This window comes from Diadema antillarum, unplaced genomic scaffold, assembly GCF_040938485.1.
Source record: "Diadema antillarum isolate AM-2024a unplaced genomic scaffold, OU_Dant_1.0 seq00000682_RagTag, whole genome shotgun sequence".
Taxonomy (NCBI): Eukaryota; Metazoa; Echinodermata; class Echinoidea; order Diadematoida; family Diadematidae; genus Diadema; species Diadema antillarum.
The window spans coordinates 326,979-342,365 of record NW_027271587.1 but is presented as its reverse complement, the minus strand read 5'-3'; the positions used below and the strand labels follow the sequence as shown (position 1 = coordinate 342,365).

The 15,387-nt window shown below is 36.9% G+C and overlaps 1 protein-coding gene and 1 pseudogene across 1 annotated transcript in view; one reads left to right on the top strand and one right to left on the bottom strand.

The window, feature by feature from the left end:
* Positions 1–15,387, bottom strand: part of LOC139737091 (membrane-bound transcription factor site-2 protease-like) — a 92,836-nt gene that overhangs the window by 27,379 nt on the left and 50,070 nt on the right. The gene's annotated exons all lie outside the window — the stretch shown is intronic.
* Positions 1,138–3,147, top strand: LOC139737122 (uncharacterized; annotated as a pseudogene).

Genomic DNA, 15,387 nt, shown 5'->3' with positions numbered 1-15,387 from the left:
CCAAAAAAAAAAAAAAAATCTATTTTGTACGGTCATCACTCTTTCTTCATACCTTGGAAATTACTCAATGCATAAACTTCCCCAAAATTTGAAAATTATAGCAAACCCAGTTCAAGACATTTCTGACAAACCTGTCATTTCAATATTTTGCCAGTTATGTGAAACTGTCATGGATCACACATTGTCAAGACTTTGTACTATACGCCTATTGGGAGAATCATGCATTATGGCGGAGGCATCAGTCGCCATTGCGACATTTCTAGTTCGTTCTAGATTAAGATGGGCTGAGGAAGGAGAAAAAAGTTCAAGGTATTTTTGCAATTTAGAGAAAAGAATGGGAGAAAAGAATACTATTTTTACATTAAAAGCTGAGAATGAAAATAATATTGTAAATCAACAACAGATACTCCATCAAATGCATTCTTTTTATCAGAATTTGTATAAAGAGGAACATAATAGTAGTCAAGCCATTATTGAAAATTTTCTTAAATGCATAGAGGCTCGAAATTTGAATGAAGTTGATAAACTGTTTTTTGATGAACCAATTTCGAAACAAGAATTATATGAGACCGTTATTTCCATGAAACCAATAAATCACCCCGCTTTGATGGTCTGTCTGTGGAGTTTTATATTGTATTTTGGAAGGACATATTAGATATGTTTTGAGTTCTTTTAATTTTTCTCTACAAAATGGTTTAATGTCCTCTTCCCAAAGAAATGGAATCAGTACTTTAATTCCTAAAAAAGATAAAGATAGTAATTATCTGAAAAATTACAGACACATATCTCTTTCAACATTTGATTATAAAATTTTAGCTAAAACTTTTGCAAACCGGCTTAAAAGATGTTTGTCATATTTTAATTCATTCAGATCAGTCTGATTTTTAAAAGGAAGAAATACTGGAAATAACGTTCGTTTAATTACTGATGTGATTGAATATACAAAATCAAACAATATTCCCCGTGCGATTCTCCTCCTTGATATTCAAAAGGCCTTTGATAGCGTCTCTCACAATTTTCTTTTCTGTGTTCTTGAAAAATCTAACTTTATTGAGAAGTTTTTCAATTGGATCAGTTTTTTATTCCCAAAGAAAAAGTTATGTTACTAATTATGGTAATTTGACTAGACCTATTGATATGCAAAGAGGTATTTTCCAAGGGTGTCCCATCTCCCCTTATTTTTGTTAGTAATTGGATGTATGGCCCTTGCTATTAGACAAAATTCTAACATTAAAGGAATCTCGGTTAAAGATATTGGCTGATGATTCAACCTGTTTTATTGATGGTTCAGAGAACTCATTTCGATCTTTGTTTGACACTATTGATTTTTTCTCAAACAGTTCTGGATGTAAACTTGATATATCCAAATCAGAAGCAATATGGATTGGTTCAAAAGAGGGTTGTCCATCTCACCCATTTCCTGCAAATGGTTTGAAGTGGAATAAGCTCACTTTTAAGACATTGGGCATTCATTTTTCCTTGAATACTAAACAATTATATGATTTGAACCATAAAGTAAAACTTAAAACTATTGAAAGCACTTTAAATTGCTGGCGTGCAAGAAATTTATCTCTTGTCAGGAAGATCTGTGTGATAAAGACCCTATTGCTGCCACAGCTTCTTTATTTTTTTTTCAGTACTTTGTATTAAACTACCCAAATCCTTTTTCAAATGATTGAACACTTTATTGTTCAAGTTTATTTGGAATGATGGCTGCGATAGTGTCAAAAGACAGTTCATGTGTAATGATTTTTCTTTTGGTGGTTTACGCATGATTGATCCATAGTTTTTCTCTGGCTCAAAAAATGTTATGGGTAAAACTGTTGCTAGATGATAATAATGAAAGTCTATGGAAGACCATTGAAATTTCTGTTTTAAATCAATTTAGTATAAAGAAGGAAGTTTTATGACAAACGCATGCCCCTGTAAGTGTTCTGGATAGATTATTCTTATCTCAATTAGCTGAATCACTCCAAACATGGTATTTATTTGGAGAAAAGTTTGTTCAACTAGAATGGGGTATCCCATTCTCATCCATTGGTGGTTGTCAATCAAAATCAAAACAGTACTTCCTTTATCAAGACTGGACGGATAAAGGAATTATTTTTATTTCTGATTTATTGAACCCTCCCTATCCTGGCAGTAAGTTATTTGAAGAATTGGTTTTAGATTTTAATATAACTTCACGGGATAGGAGGAAGTATAATTTTTTGATGAAAAGTATTCCGAAAGATTGGTTGCATACCTGCAAACATTTCCAGATGAAATATCTTACTCGTGGATTGCAAAAATCTTATTTTATGTGCAAACTTAAGTTAAAAATCTTACTTTCAGTCAAATAGTCAAATCTTCAGAAAATACACATGAAAGGTATATCCAAATATTTAGAAAAAAATCTTATTTCTCTGACAGAAAATCTTATTTTGCTGTTTTTCATGTAAAAAATCTTACTGAATCTGATAAAATCTTATTAGTTGGCAAGTATGTGGTAGGTTTTATCGGATTTAACTCCAAGTATTATATTTGATAAAATGAAAGTAAAATTTTTAGTATTAAGAAAATTCCTCACAGGGACTATGCTTATGATATACTATTTGAAACTTGTATCCCCGAAAGACAGATGATATTTTGGGAAAATTGTCCTGATCCCGAGCAGGAGAAATGGGAAAAAAAACTCATACAAATAATTTTGGATCAACCATTATCACCCGTATTCGTTCTTTTTATTTTAAATTATTTCATAGAGCAATACCTCTAAATGAGTTTTTATACAAAATTAAAAGGAAGGATTCACCAAACTGTGCTTTTGGCAATATTGCCACAGAAACTTACATACATTTGTTCGTTGAGTGTCCTGTGGTCAAGCCTGTTTGGGAGAAAACTATTAAGGTTATTATAGAGAAATCAAAACAAACTTTAAACCCTACTGTTTTTGAAAAAATGTTTGGTTTTGACAATGACAGATTTCTTACATTTTTGTTTCTTTTACTTAAATATTATATTTACATATGTAAGTTTCAGAATAAATCACCGTCTTTTGAGGGCTATAAAGCATATATTGCAAGTAATAAAGAGTTAGAATATAGTATTGCCAAGAAGAAAAACAAGTTAGTGCTTCATTTTAGGAAACGGAAATTTTCTTTATGACTTCTTAATTAAGAATATTTCTTGTTTGTTTGTGTTTTTGCTTTTTTCCCCAACTGCTTGTAAAAGTGTAGTAATCCCAAATTACATATCTTTTTTTTATATGCATATATTTATGTATTCTAAGAACTGAGTTTGTAAAGTTCAAGAGGACTGCCATCATTATAAGGTGACTAATAATTGTTCATCTCTGTATAGGTTATACTATGTTATCTAAATTGTGATTGTATGCATGTATTAAACTGCGTGATTAGTTTTATGCTAAAATGTACGGTGTACACGTGTTTTGTTTTTTATACCTAAAGCAGGGTTAAGGCCTGTTCAAATGTTTTGCAAAACCTCAGGGAGAGTTTCCGCGATTTTCACCAGTTTCATGTTTTACTTCTCTCCAGGGGTTGTTTTGTCTGTCTCGCTCCTACCCGAGTGCAGGGACAGCTCCATGGAATACAAGGAGTTGGTGTTAATTTTGCAGTGTGTGTCTCTGTGGCTGTTTGTTTGTGTGTATGTATGTTAGTGTGTATGTGAGCTAGTGTGAGTGTGTGTCTATTGTGTGTGCGTGTGTGTCTGTCTATATGTGTCTCCTTGTGTTATACTGATATTAGCAGCTGTGTAATGAATGAGGGGTTTTCAACCGGTTATTTTAGAATAGAACGGGGTGTGCGTCAGGGTGACCCATTATCACCTTATTTATTTTTAGTAGTTATTGAAATTTTGGCACATGCTTTGAGAAATGAGACTACTTTGAGAGGGATTGATCTTGGTGATTTTGAAGTAAAGCAGATACTGTATGCCGATGATATGACAATTTTTATAAGAGATAAAGCGTCAGTTAGGTTATTACAAAACTTATTTCAGATTTTTTCGGAAGTCAGTGGTTTAAGGGTTAATATGGATAAAACGAAGGTTTTGATTATTGGTAAGGATGAAGAGAATGTAGCACAATTTCAGTTTGGAAGTATAGTTACAGAAATTAAGATTTTAGGGATTACATTTGCTTTAGAAAGGAAGAGAATGGAGGAAGTTAATTATAAAGAAATATTAAGTAAAATTAAAAGACTTTTAGGTTGGTGGAAGCAAAGAGATCTCACCATCATGGGGAAAATTCACTTACTTAAAACTTATGCTTTATCTAAATTGATTTATGTGGCGTCATCCTCTGTTGTTCCAAAATGGTTATTTGATGAAATTCAAAAAAGTTGCTTTGATTTTGTGTGGAAGGGCAAGGATCGCGTCAAACGAGCCATTATGTATCAGGATTACAAGGATGGTGGATTGAGAATGATGAATTTTGAATTGTTTGTGAAAACTCAGAGAGTGATGTGGGTAAAAAGACTTTTGTATGGAGAACGAAATATGAGTTGGAAAGTATACTTTGATCACAGTTTTAAAGCTGTAGGAGGTAGAATTTTATTTCTTTGCAATTATGAGACTAAAAAACTTTCACTTAAGGCACCATCGTTTTATTTAGAAATGCTAGCTGCCTGGGAAGACTTATATAACTGCAGAAGTTTTGAAGAAGGGAAAATTAATCCAATTATATTTAATAATAAAGATTTTTTATTGAGAGGGAAAATGATATTTAATGCAGATTTATATGAGCGGAAGGTTTATCACTTAGAACAATTATTTGATAAACAATCCATAAGACCAATTAGTTATTTTCAAAGTTTAGGTTTACAAAGTGAAAATATTGCTTATGTATGGAGCTTTTGTGAGTCCATTTTGAAAAGTGGGAAATATGATGGAATTTTATGCAATTGGTATGAAGTAGATGTCAGTGATTTTAATATACCTTTAAAGTTTTTTGGCCAAATTACAGATTTAAAAAAGATACAATCCAGGAAGATTTATTCACATTTCGTGTCTCTTTTAAAGCAGTCTTACTGTTTAGAAATTAGAGATGGACACCAAAAATTTGTTTTCGCTGATAAAAGTATGAGAGATATTTTTATAAGGCCCAGAAGTTCAACTCTAATTGGAGACTTAAGAGAATTTCAATATAAGTTATTACACGGGGCGATTTATACTAAGGAACAGCTCCTAAAATTTGGTTTTGTGGCTGATAATTTATGTTCCTTTTGTGGAAAAAGCTCTGAAACTTACTCGCATTTATTTTGGAACTGTGAAAAAGTTAAATCTTTATGGCATGATTTCATTGAGTACTTTCAGTTAGAAGAGTTACGTAATTTAGCTTGGCGGGATATACATATTGGTTTAGAAGGAACTTCTCACAGAATCAAACTGTACAACACTCTTATTCTTATAGTTAAACATATGTTATATAAAGCGAGGTCACAGTTAATAACACCGACATTGGTAGAATTTAAAAAGGCATTAATGACATGTCGAAAGGAAGAGAATGATATTGCCATAAGAAGAAATAAACTGGGTTTGCATTTGCTGAAATGGGAATGTTTAAAAAATTTGTAAAGGATTAGTTTATTTATGCACCCGTACTTCTCCCCTTTTGTGTGTGTTTGATTACTGACTTCTTTTCTTTAGATATTTTTGAGTTCAGAGATAAGTATTGTGTATATAAAATATATATGCAGGTATGTGGATATGTATATTGTGTGTATGATATGTGTATGTGCATGCATGTATTGTGTGTATGCAGCATATATCCTAAGCATAATTAGCATAATTATGTTCTGAATGCGAGCAGAAATAACTGTGTGTTGTGGTGAGTGAATGTGTGTGCAGGGGGTGTGGAAGTGTGTTTAAGTGGATGTGTGTGTGTGTGTGTGTGTGTGTGTTAAGCGGATGTGTGTGCAGGGTGGGTGTGTAAATGGGTGGGTGGATGAAAGGTGGATGAGATGAGAGGTGGATGAGAGGGAGTGTGTCTGTCTCGGGTAAGGAGGTGGATGTGGTGTAGAGGGTGGGGAGGTAGTTTAGAGATGAGAAGGACTTTTTTTTTGGGGGGGAGGGTTTAAAGTTTAAAGTTATGAGTAGTTGAGGGTTGGGTATGGTGGAAAGGTGGGAATGAGGGTGGTTTATGTTGTTGTTGTTGTCATCGTTCTTTTGATATAATAGAAATTTCATTTCCTGTTTTTTTAGTGTTTGGCTAAATTGCTCACAATTGCATATATGAATTCTGCTTGTTTGTTTTGTAGTTAAAAAGGAATGATCGGATAATTCATTCTATTTCCTCTCTTCTGTTTGATATCTGCCTTAAAATGAATTGAAGGATTATTCTTGTTTTATGGATTATGGATTATGTCTCATAACTGTAGGAATATCTACATGATTTATGACAGATGTTATGTAGAATGTGTGTAATTTTTTTTTTGAATTGTTATATTCTCAAAGGAAATGGAATTAATAAAAAGATCACTGAAAACAAAAAAAAAAGTGTGCGTGTGTGTGGGTGTGGGTGTGTTTATTGGTTTCAAACAATGTGTACACTACAACAAGGTTAAAAACAAGTCATATTAAGATGAAGATGGAGTCGGGCCGCGACAGGGAAGTTGTGAGACTGATGAATGGTTACTTTGTTGGTTTAATTGTTTGCGGACCCTGTGGGAGCTGGTGGTTTGTTACACAGATTCTCTTTCGATTTTAAAGTTGTTGGTTTTTCTTCCGCCAAGCCTCAACTCTTTTTCCCCCACCTCTCTCTCCCTTCCCCTCTCTGACAGAATGCGATCTCTTACATCGTTTTGAAAATATATGTATTAGCGAATCAAACTTAATGTTTACTAGTAATCCTATAGATTTTTTTTTTCTGTGGGGGGGGGGGGTATAAGCTGCATTTATTAATATCATTATTATTTTTTTCTTTTTTATTCATGTTTGATTTCGTCCATAAATTTGTCTAATCATTTATAATATTTTGTATATATCATGATTTTGTTGATTCAATAAAACATATAAAGGTAAAAAAACTCTCCAAAAACGCATTTCTATTTCGAACATGTTTGCAATCGCGCTTTTTTTTTTTTACATTTCAGTAACTTGTTTCTAACCCCATAATCAAAACAGTTCTTCTGTGATTATCAACTGCCCCAAACTCCCTAAAAGTTGTTTGGAAACCTTAATTCTGCACCAAAAGTGAGTTGATAAACACAGCCTTAGTTTGTTCTGCAGTTGCAGTTTCTGATACTTATGTCTTTTCCCCATTATTTCTTGTTATAGGTCTACTCCTTTGTATTTTATTCTGACTGTCATTGTCACCCTTTGCTCTTTATTGCTGACATTGATCACATTCAGTGACACTTCTTATGTTATACTCACTTAAAAGACAATACCCCCCCCCCCACCCACTCAGGTGGTCACTCTTCTGCGATCACACTGGTTTTTCTTCCTTTTTTTTTGGGGGGGGGGGCGTTTCAGAAACTTGTTTCTAACCCCATAATCAAAACAGCTTCGTAATTATCAACTGCCCCAAACTCCCTAAAAGTTGTTTGGAAACCTTAATTCTGCACCAAAAGTGAGTTGATAAATGCAGTCTTAGTTTGTCCTGCAGTTGCAGCTTCCGATACTTTGTCTTTTCCCCTTTCTTTCTTGTTACAGGTCTACTCCTTTGTACAGTAAACCTCACTTAAGTCGACACAGCAAAAAGTCCTGATTTTTCCCTTTGTTATTCCTTGAAAATTTCGTCTTAGTCTACATTTGTTAGTTGACAACTCGTATAAGTTGAAATGATTTTCAGTGCCTACTGAGCTGAAATATGTGGTAATTCCCTCACCTAAGTCGACATAATTTGTCGCTCAAATTCTTATCACCATACTCTGAAAAGAATTGCTTTTCCCGCTGACTCACAGCATTACCACTCGCTAATTTACTGTATCGCGCCGTACCATTCGCGCCATGCCTCCATTGTCTTGTAAGCCTGAATATACATGTAAAGGGCATACACTAAGTTACACTCGAGTACTACTACCCAAGGTAGTTTGATTTCTCCCTCCCTTTCTCCCTCTCTCTCTCTCTCTCTCTCCCTGAGTGTTTGTGTCTCTCTGGGCCCTTTCTTACAACTTTGCATTTAAAGGGGCCCCGAAATCCACAAATTTGGGCTCTGAGAGGGCGAAGATGTGTTTATTCTTTGATATTCTACCACCAAGTGTTTGTAAAAAGCACCGGTGTGAGAGAGAAACCACTTTTGCCACTTTGATATTGCACATTTCGAAGTTCTTAAGCCCCGCCCCTAAAAAAAAAAGTCAACTTTCGACAAAGGTGAGTCAAGTGACCATATACGTCATCTCAAGAATGAAGCTTCTGTAGCAGACGACAGCTGACTGCATTTAGCCAATGTTCGAGGCACCCGCACCGCGTATACCCAGCCTTACCCATACGCGTACCCCGACAGCTGTTGTCGTGTGTTGATTGCTGACAAGACGTTGGGTTTCCAAACGTTTGATTGCAAGAAAAATATTGTTTTAGGAGATCTTTAGCTGCACCTTGTAAACCATGCCTAGATGATGCATCATTGCAGGGTGTAGTAACACGGCAAAGGATGGGGTGAGTCTTCACTCCTTTCTCATAAGATCCAAATTTACAGAAAATTGGGACAGCAAGAGTAAAGCTGGACGAGGGCCGATTGGGACGGGCCCAGCAGCTCAAGCTTGGTATGCAGCGCCCACTTCCCGGAGGATGCCTTCAAAGTGGAGCTGCACAACCAGTTTGTTATCAAACACATCAGAAGGCTGAAACCCGATGCTGCACCTGTCATTCCAGGCATGCCCTTATAAAAATCTTAGGTTGCGGCAAGCTTGCAGCAAGCTTGCGGTAAGCTTGCGGCAACCTTAATTAGCTTGTATTAAAGAGTGCAAGCTTGCGCATGCTTATTGCCATCTTACTGCAAGCATGATACAAACTTGGCATCCCCTGGTAAGCTTGCTGCAAGCTTGCGGTAAGCTTGCTGCAAGCTTGCGGTAAGCTTGCAGCAACTTACCATTAGCTTGTGGACGATTGCAAGGTCGCAAATATGATTGCAAAAATAATCGCAAGCTTGCAGATTGTGTCGCAAGCTTGCAGATAAGTTTGCAAGACCATATGAAAGCTGTGCAAGCTTATGACAAGCTTGCGGTGAGACAACTAACAGCTCTGCAAGCTGGCCGTAAGCTTGCAAGTAATGCAGAAATCTCCGCAAGCTTACCACAAGCTTGCAGGCCATTATCAGAATTTCTGTGAGCTTGTCGCAAGCTTGCAGGTTGTTAAAGAAAACTCCTCAAGCTTACTTAAGCTTGTGAACTGTGATCAAAATCTTTGCATGCTTGCTGCAAGCTTGCGGGTTAGAACCTCGCAAGCATGCAAAATGCAGTCAAAATCTTTGTGAGCTTGTCCCAAGCTAAAGCTTGTGGGTAAATTGTTAGAGCAAATTCTGCAACCTTACCGCAAGCTTACTGCAACTGTATGGCCACAATCAAAATCTTTGCAAGCTTGTCGCAAGCTTGTCGCAAGCTTGTCGCAAGCTTGTCGCAAGCTTATAGGTTAATTGATAGAGAAAATTGCCTGGTGCCCTCTCAGTTACAAAAAAGAAAGTTACTTTGTTCACTCTGAAATTCAAAATGGCGGTTTGACTGTTTCTGTGTGCAGCTTAGATTTAAGGACAATAATTCTGTTAAAGGTATGAAATTGATTAATACTATTATAACTAACTGCATGCATTAACATGCTGAATAACTTCACCATATTTTCATTCCCCATAAACCTCAATAATCTACACATTTTAACAAAGTAATCATAGTAACTTCCCCTAAATGTGCAATACAGTCCCACCCATTGTAATTTGTGTGTGTATTAACAGGTATTCTTATTGTTACATATAACTCAATACCGGTACATTCTGCATACCTCTTTTTTTTTTAATAGTAAAATAAATGAATGTAAAACAGATTTGAGTGTATTATTTATACTTCATCCTTTTTTTTTAATGTTTCACTTTTGTGCAAATTTCAATTAAATTTCCTAATTGTATCCCCCGAACAGAGTTCGGAGGATACTATGGATTTGGCCTCGTTGCACCGCTGCGTCCGCTGCATCCGCGTCCGCCACAGAGATTTTCTTGTGAGAGCGCTCTACTGGCTGCAGTTCTTCGTAGATCATCTTCAAATTTGGCATGAAGGTGTATTATGGTACAACGAAGATGTCTGTTGTTTCTGGTGATGGCGCCCTCGCTTGTTCTGTCTTTATACATGAAAATAAGGTCAATTTAACAGGGTCTGCTTGTGTGTGCAACGTACCCTGGCCTTGTTTCTTGACCGATTTTTTTTTTCAAATTTGGTAGGCCTATGTATTAATGTATCATAGTCAAATCTATACACCTACGTGTATACCTATTGATAATGCTGCCCTCACTGTTCCACCTTTTACAGGGTCAAAGGTCACCCTGATCATGTCAAAATTTGCAAATGTGCTTATATATGCAATAACTTGATTGTTACTCAACGGATTTTATTCAGACTTGCTAAGGAGGTGTATGGGTGGTCATTCTACATGAAGGACACAACAGTTTGTGGTGATGGCGCCCTCAGTGTTCCGACTTGGATGCCATGTCACATTTCTTGTGTGTGCTCTATCAGCCACATTTCTTATTAGATTAGAATTTGGCAAAAAGGTGCATCATAGTGAAATCAAGGTGCCTACTGTTTTTGGTGGTGGTGCCCTCGCTTGTTCCGTCTTTATACATGAAAAGGTAAATTCAACAGGGTCTGCTTGTGTGTGTGATGCTGGCCTTGTTTCTCGACCGATTTTTTTTCAAATTTGGTATGTAAAGGTATCATAGTCAAATCTATACACCTATACCTACAGTGTATTGATAATGCTGCCCTCACTGTTCTAGCTTTTACAGGTTCAAAGGTCACCCTGACCATGTCAAAATTTGCAAAAATGCTTAAATATTTATGCAATGACTTGATCGTTACTCACTGGATTTTACTCAGACTTGCTATTTTAAAGGAGGTGCGGGTGGTCAATCTACATTGTACATGAAGGACACATAACAGTTTGTGGTGACAGCGCCTTCAGTGTTCCGACTTGGAGGCCATGTCACATATCTTGTATATGCTCTATTCGTAAGCTATTCAGAAGCGACATTTCTTGTCAGATTTTATTCAGACTTGCTATGGAGGTTTTGTGGGGGGTTATTCTAGGTACCGGTAACAAAAGTTTTCATTGACAGCGTCCTCATTGTTCCAACTTTTAAGGATATGTCATATTTCTTGTATGTGCTGTATGGTACTACATGTAACCTCAATTCTTATGGGATTTAATTATTCAGACTTGCTAAGGATCGGTAAACGAATGATCATTGTACATGTACATGTAGGACACAACAGCTTGTGGTGGTGGCGCCCTCAGTGCTCCAACTTAGATGCCAGTCACATTTCTTGTGCATGCTCTATCAGCCACATTTCTTGTTGAATTTTGTTCAAACTTGCTATTGAGGTTTATGGGGAGTTATTCTAGGTAACAAAAATGTTCATTGCCAGTGCTCTCATTGTTCAAACTTTTATAGGATGACATGTTATATTCCTTGTATGTGCTATATACCAGCCTCATTTCTCGTCAGATTTTATTGTATCCTGCGACAGTTGCCATATTATACAACATTCTGGCCTAAAGTAATCCAGATGGGGAATGGGAGATTGGTTCAGGGGATACAATGTATGTGAAGAGTTGTTCGCAAAAACCGATAAGTCCATATTTACCAAATGGAGATATTTGCGATTAAAGGTCAAGAAAAATAAAGAGAATAATAAGGAAATTTTTGCTTCTTTTGACCGTAACTTCAAAAATGTACCTTTATATGTAAGGACCAATATATCATTTTAAGGGTATAATTTGTACTTTATAACAGAAACCGTACTTCAAAATCTTCAAAAATGGACTTATCGGTTTTTGCGAACAAACTCTTCAAGTGCTCGAACGGGTCTCCTGTGCGAGCGCTCTATAGTAATCAAATTTCTTAATTTCTTTAAAAAACTAAGCTTGCAAAGGCTTGCGACAAGCTTAGCAGCAAGCATTCCGCGAACTGGTGGCATAGCACACAAGGTTGCAAACTCCCTGCAAGCTTGCAGGTCAGCTAGCCCTGCAAGGTTGCCAGAAGTCAATACATAAGGCTGCAAATTTGCAGGTCAGCTACCAGTAGCCCTGCAAGGTTGCGGCAAGCTAATATGCAAGGTTTCAAACTTTGTGCCAGCTTGCAGGTCAGCTAGCCCCGGAAGGTTGCAGCAAGCTAGCATGTTAGGTTGCGGCTGCTCATTTGAATATTTGGAACCCTGCAAGCTTGCCGCAAGCTTGCCACAGACTGGCCCGCAAGCTTGCAGCGAGCTAGCCAGCAAGCTTGCGGCAAGCTAAAAACTTTGTGCAAGCTTGCAGGTATGTGAGCTAGCCCTGCAAGGTTGCAGCAAGCTAGTATGCAAATTTGCAGCGGCTCATTTAAATATTTGGAACCCTGCAAGCTTGCTGCAAGCTTGCTGCAAGCTTGCCACAGGCTGGCCCGCAAGCTTGCAGTGAGCTGGCCGGCAAGCTTGCGGCAAGCTAAAAACTTTGTGCAAGCTTGCAGGTATGTGAGCTAGCCCTGCAAGGTTGCAGCAAGCTAGTATGCAAATTTTCGGCAGCTCATTTAAATATTTGGAACCCTGCAAGCTTGCTGCAAGCTTGCCGCAAGCTTGCCGCAAGCTTACCGCAAGCTTGCCAAGATCTGGCCCGCAAGCTTGTGGCAAGCTAATCCGCAAGCTTGCGGCAAGCTTGCGAGGCATGCTTTACAGATTTGTATAAGGGTGGTTTGCAATCATTTAAGTATATGACAAGTTCATCTGGCCAATACTTGCAATCCTCCCCCCCCCCCCCATGATACATGTAATACACCGGTAATGTATATCATGTGCCACGTTCCCACACCTGACTCAGTCAACTACGTGCCAAGTTCGCGTATTCTGCTCAAACGCATAAACCCACTCAGACCAATCGATAAATCCCCAAATTCCACAGTACAATGGAATAGTTTCTTTAGATTCTATTCCTGTCACATGTGGCTTGCATTTTATGTTGTTACTCACTATCAAGCGGTGTTTCCTACTGGCTTTGTGAGTAAATTCCAGGTTTCTGTCGCTGTTTTGTGTGCAAAAATCTGTACCTCTACAATAATGTAGCTATTAGTAATTTGAAAGAAACAAAATCATAGATTTGTCATACAATTTACATCGAATCAGAGCTTGGGATTTTCTCTACAACTATGTTCTTTTACATGTCCACGGTAACTAACACAAATATTAAGAAAAAAAGTTACATAGGTTTGCAAAACAGAATATTTTTTCACAAAGCATGACTACGTTGCAGTCTCAGAATAATGTGACACACAGGGGGTTTGCACCATGGCATACTGACAAAGAGTTGATAGAAGAAATGCATGTATGTAAATCAATGAAAATAGATGAAGTAAAAAACAAAATGATGATACTAGTATCAATACAGTAGATGTTAGTTGTAACAATAAATGAAGACTTTGCTCTGAAATTGGAATGATCAGAGTTTGTCTCTTGAGTTGATATAAATATATAAAAAAATACTACAATTGCTGAACAAACAAACAAAAATCCACATATTGATCCACATGTATTTTGATATAATATTTTCGGAACTAATAAAAGGTCTGATTAAAGATTCTGTTCATGTGAATGCGCAGAAATTTCTCATTTAGGCCCTATGATCAGATAAAGAGAGGGGATAATTAATGAAAAGGAACATTGTCATTCATCAGCATGAGCCTAGTGCTGTGCAGGCCTTAGGCACTGTTGTTCGTACATCAGCATCAGGAAACCGCCGGGGCTGAGCTGGTCAGAACCTGATCAATGCATAATTCCCCACAATAAGTATGTTTGGGTTTTTTTTCATAGTCCACTACCATAATTTAACATCATGCTTATGCAAATATGATTGCTGAAAGTTCCAAGAACTTATTTTCATTATTTTTAAGCGAAGCAAATCTCAATTCTGCTCATGCAGTTCGAGTTCCTAGCTCAGCTCATGAAAAAACTCATTACGTATTATAGCTACAGCACAGTCAAGGCGCGGTCAAAGTGCGGCGCAGCTAGGCTCGGCTGGCAGTGACTGTAGCAAACGCTCGCTCCCCGGGCCGATCGGGGTGATAATTAGGCCTACTACTAGTACATAATATGCACGTCAAAGCTGCAAAAGTACAGGTAAGGGGCAAATTGGTAGCTAGGGAACTGCAGTTTCACTACAAAAACCAATAGAATTTCAGTTAAATAAAATTGACAGTCTGGTTTACCAATCTATGTTACCAAGCCGCTTTCCAATGTCTTCTCCATCATCGAACCGAGCGACAGTTATCTGGGCAATTCCACGTTACTCACGTTACACTTTTTAGGCATCTCTGCATATTGTAATTGTCATATTTTTTATACTGGAAGGTTTGACATACTCTCTGTTGTACAATAGATGCACAAGTCCTTAGTCTACCATGCAATATTAATAGAATTTTACTAACCACATCCATACCGGAAATAAAGAAAAAATACTTTCGTTACTCACGTTACATTTTTTGGGACGGCATAAAAAGTCAACATGCCTTTATTCAAAAAGTGTCCTCATACTGGGCAGTATTTCAAACTACTGTTGTATGATTTATATAACTCATGTTGTGGTACTCAAATATAGGGGGTCAAAATTTTGAGAGCATTGGAAATATTTGACAGCAATAGCAAAATCATTGTTAATCACATTACACATTACTCACGTTACATATTAGCTCATAATCACTACCACATAACTGACCACGAGAATTAGCTGGAAACTAAATGGTTTTGATGTCTTTTAACCTCTACAGATATTTTGTCCCTAAAATAAAACAATATTGGCACTCTTTCATAATTTTCCCACTATCATACGGTCATATATTCCACATACTTTACTTTTCAGAATCCGAGTAACCACTATAAACCGAATGCAAGAAAATATAAAGTAGTACATACTAGTTCATGCAGTGAATCAAAATATTCTCCTTCTATTCCCTTTCACAGGAACTTAAATGTAAGTAGCTTTAATCATGAGTGAAACACTTGATTTCATAAGTTGCAAACTACTTTAGAAATATGTACAGTACATATGTCTACAAATTACATCCAGCTACTGTTACCAGTGTAGACTTTCCACTCTATGTCAGGGCTGCCAACTCTCGCGCAATTAGCACAAGACTCACGCAATTCATCAAATTTTAAGTATCTCTGATAAAAGAATTCTCACAGTTAACCCCCAAAACAGCATGTAAAAAAAAAAGTAATG